Here is a 4,979-nt window from a genome sequence, read left to right as displayed (position 1 = left end):
TTAAACAAACCACATCACCATCAGAATCCTCCTCATCAACTTCCTCCTCAGCGCCAACAACACCCATATCCTCATCCTGGTGTACTTCAACAGTGACATCTTCAATTTGAATATCAGGAACTGGACTGTGGGTGCTCCTTCCAGCACTTTCAGGGGGCGTGCAAATGGTGAAAGGAGCCACCTCTTCCCGTCCAGTGTTGGGAAGGTCAGGCATCGCAACCGACACAATTGGACTCTCCTTGGGGATTTGTGATTTAGAACGCACAGTTCTTTGCTGTGCTTTTACCAGCTTAACTCTTTTCATTTTTCTAGCGGGAGCATGAGTGCTTCCGTCGTCATATGAAGCTGAACCACTAGTCATGAGGAACATAGGAGAGGGCCTTAGCCGTAACTTTCCACTCCCTGTCGTAAATGGCATATTGGCAAGTTTACACTTCTCCTCAGACGATTTTAATTTATATTTTTGGGTCATTTTACTGAACTTTTGCTTTTTGGATTTTACATGCTCTCTACTATGACATTGGACATCGGCCTTGGCAGACGACATTGATGGCATTTCATCATCTCTGCCATGACTAGTGGCAGCAGCTTCAGCACTAGGTGGAAGTGGATCTTGATCTTTCCATATTTTACCCTCCAAATTTTTGTTCTCCATTTTTTAATGTGTGGAATTATATGACAATAATATATCTGGAATTAGACGGCAGTAATGTCTGGAATTAGATACCACGAGATAGATACCAGATACCACTGTGACTGGAATGATGATGACCTATGCACAGTGACAGGACACTACCACAGCACCCTACAGCAGCAAGATGCAGCACAAGACACTGAGCACTGACCAGTGATACGAGCACTGATACTACTGAGCAGTGATACTGAGCACTGATGATACTACTGAGCAGTTATACTGAGCACTGATGATACTACTGAGCAGTGATACTGAGAACTGACACTGAGCAGCACGATGCAGCACAAGACACTGAGCACTGACCAGTGATACTGAGCACTGATGCTACTGAGTAGTGATACTGAGCACTGATACTACTGAGAACTGACACTGAGCAGCACGATGCAGCACAAGACACTGAGCACTGACCAGTCATACTGAGCACTGATGATACTACTGAGCTGTGATACTGAGCACTGATGATACTACTGAGCAGTGATACTGAGCACTGATGATACTACTGAGCAGTGATACTGAGAACTGACACTGAGCGGCACGATTCAGCACAAGACACTGAGCACTGACCAGTGATACTGAGCACTGATGATACTACTTAGCAGTTATACTGAGCACTGATACTACTGAGAACTGACACTGAGCAGCACAAGACACTGAGCACTGACCAGTGATACTGAGCACTGATGATACTACTGCCACAGCACCCTACAGCAGCAAGATGCATCACAAGACACTGTACTAGTATTAGTAATGTATTACTGAGCAGCACGATGCAGCACAAGACAATGAGCTGTGATACTGAGCACTGATGATACTACTGAGAACTGACACTGAGCAGCACGATGCAGCACAAGACACTGTACTAGTTTTAGTATTAGTGAGCAGCACAAAAGCACTCTGGAATTGTCACCCCCCCCAGATACCACTGTGATTGGAATGATGATGACCGATGCACAGTCACAGGACACTACTACCACAGCACCCTACAGCAGCAAGATGCAGCACAAGACACTGTACTAGTATTACTGAGCAGCACGATGCAGCACAAGACAATGAGCACTGATACTGAGAGCTGATACTGAGAACGGACACTGACAGAACGTAGCCACGTCCTCTCTGTACTCTTTACAATGCCCGAGTGAATCCGAATCCCGCGAGAATCCGACAGCGGGATGATGACGTTTTGACTCGTTCGGGTTTTCCGAGTCAGGCGGGAATAACCGAGCCGGGATCGGAACCGTGTTTGACACGTGGAGTTTGGTAGGGTTCGGTTCACGGCAAACCGAACCCACTCATCTCTAGTATAAATTATTAGAATTGCTCCAGGACTACCAACTCAAGGCACCCCTGCAAGTGTCCCGAGGCACTCCAGGGTGCCACGGCACACAGTTTGAGAACCCCTGCCTTAGGATGTATTCCTTACGAAAAATAGGGGAGAACAGGGATTTTGCTCCAATCAAATAAGACAGCAGAAATATTCCTTTTTGCCACTGCATTATTCAAATTGCATTTTAAATGTTTAAATGTTTCTTGTTTTTTGTCATGTATTGTACTGTCTATGTATACCGGTATTAGGACCATCAGCATTATATAAACCATATAAACTGTAAATAATACTGTGTTTTTATGCTTTCTATCCTAATAAATTGGATTATACCAAAATCTCCTATATAATAGCCCAGATCTGTGACTCTGTGCCTGTGTGACTAACGCTGGGCGTGGCTAGGAGCTCTCATTGGGTTAGTGGCAGGTCTCTCACACCCAGTCCACAGCTGATTGGGCGAGAAACATCCTCCCACACAGGTTACGTCCAATGGGAGGCTCTGCCCTTTGGCTGCTGTGTGTTCCCAGAGCAGGATTAACAATGGGGCTTATGGAGCTGCAGCTCCAGGTCCACACCCCAAAATAGGCCCACTGCACCTGCAGCAACATACCCTCCAACAATTTACACATAAAAATCGGTACAAATTTGAAAAGGGGGCGTGACCACGGGTAAAGTGGGGTGGCCCGCCCCTTTTCCTATACTTTCAATGGAAGTTTGGAGAGCCAAAAATAGACCATCAAAAAAAGGTACTGTACCTGCCAAAAAGGTACAGTTGGAGGGTATGCCACTGCATCTGCAGCAAGTCTCTGCGCTGTAGATAGGGGGGAAAAAATCCTTTTACTGCAGTATCCTATGTCCTGCTGCCAGTCCGCCTGCCCCCTCCGCCATCAACAATCCCCACTCCCTAGCTGCGGCACAGGTGGAACCAAAGCTGCTGCGGCCACCGGCATAGATGTGTATGAAAGTGGCGCAGCGAAGGCTTTCATAGCCCTCCCTGCATCGCATACTCTCTGAGTCCCAGAGCCTCCTCTGCGCATGATGTCACAGAAGTGCCTCCCCGCAACAGCCGCACCCAGATCCCCTGAGGCCCTGACTCCGCAACACAGCACCTGGACTGCCGGCCTGGAAGCCCCGAGATTGCTAATGTAACGGATAGAGTGGGTGATATCGCAGAGGGTAATGTCTGGACGCTGAATCAATGTAAAAGGTGACAGTACTGTGCAGTGCAGTGGGTGTGCAATGTCACTGACACTGCACAGCACTCTCACCTATTACATTGATTCAGCTAGTCAGTCAGTTCTGCCAGCCAGTCACTATTGTTAGTGCTGGTGTCCCAACGCGCTGCATTACAGGGAAGTAGACACCCTAAATAAATTACAGCTCCCAGCAGCCCTTAGCGCCGAAGCATTAGTTTATTGAGTGCATCTTCTTCCCTGTAATGCAGCATGTTGGGACACCGGCGCTAACAATAGTGACTGGCTGCTTGGCTGCTGTGCAAGTCTCCGGGAGATACACTGCCAAAGGGAGGACAGCTGCTTAGCTGCTTCCAGGAGGAGAAGCAGGAGAAGCAGTACCTCTGGGCCCCATCCGCGGCACCCCCACACCCCCCCTCCACCACCCGCGCTGGCTTTGGACCCTCTCCCCCACTCGCGGTGTGAAGAGCGCTCGTAGGGCGCGATGAATCACCTAGTGTGATAATTTTTGTTTAGGAGTGAACGCTGTGAGATATATATGCTAAGTATCCAATTTCTAAGGGCCAGTGGAACTCCTTCCCTGCTCAGCTGCTACTCCAGTGACGTGCGGTGAGGTCAGAGGCTGGGGAGGCACAAATGGTGGTGGCTCTCAGTGCCAGGAGCTGTCTCACCCCCTACATAATTTAACTCTTATGTCCCTGCATTACATCCATGCAAACACAGGGAGAACATACATACAGTAATAGCCAGGTTACAGCCATCACCCTAGTGTTGTGAGTAACCTCTGGGTGAGGTGCCCCCATTGCCCCCTCACCTGCAGAACACCGCTGGCCTGGTCCAGCAGGTTACACAGGACAATACAGTCATCAGTGATACAGTCAGCAGCACCTGGGGAGGGAGAGCAGAAACATATATGTACACTATGTCTCACTACTGTAGCCACACACATACAGAGTCCTGTCCCCGCACTCACTACAGATGCCACACACACCTGTCCCCGCACTCACTACAGATGCCACACACACACACACACACACACACACACACACACACACACACACCTGTCCCCGCACTCACTACAGATGCCACACACACACACCTGTCCCCGCACTCCCTACAGATGCCACACACACCTTTTCCCGCACTCACTACAGATGCCCCCCCCCACACACACACACGCAGAGTCCTGTCTACACACTCACTACAGATGCCACACACACACACACACGCACGCACACACACACACACACACACACACACACACTGACTACAGATGCCACACATACACAGTCCTGTCTACACACTCACTACAGATGCCACACACACAAGCATACACACACACACACACACACACACACACACGCAGAGTCCTGTTTCCACGCTCACTACAGATGCCACACATACACAGTCCTGTCTACACACTCAGTACAGATGACACACACACACACACACACACAGAGTCCTGTCCCCACACTCACTAGGGATGCCACACACACATATTCCTGATACACACACACACACACACACACACACACACACACACACACACACACAGTTCAGGTTCTTGCAGCTACTAACCTCAGTCACTGTGCACAGGAGCCTGCTGCTGGCACTGCGGGTCCCCATTTCCCTCCTCCCTTGCCATGCTGCTCAGTTTCGGTGTTCCTGGCTTCCTGGATTGGTCACATGACCCATCCAACCTGTCCATCAGAGCTGAAGCACGCCCCCACTGTGAGGCATGCCTCACATTTCTCTGTTCTATACAGTCTGA

The sequence above is a fragment of the Pseudophryne corroboree genome, chromosome 2 (assembly GCF_028390025.1).
Source record: "Pseudophryne corroboree isolate aPseCor3 chromosome 2, aPseCor3.hap2, whole genome shotgun sequence".
NCBI lineage: Eukaryota > Metazoa > Chordata > Amphibia > Anura > Myobatrachidae > Pseudophryne > Pseudophryne corroboree.
Note: the sequence above shows the minus strand (reverse complement) of the source record.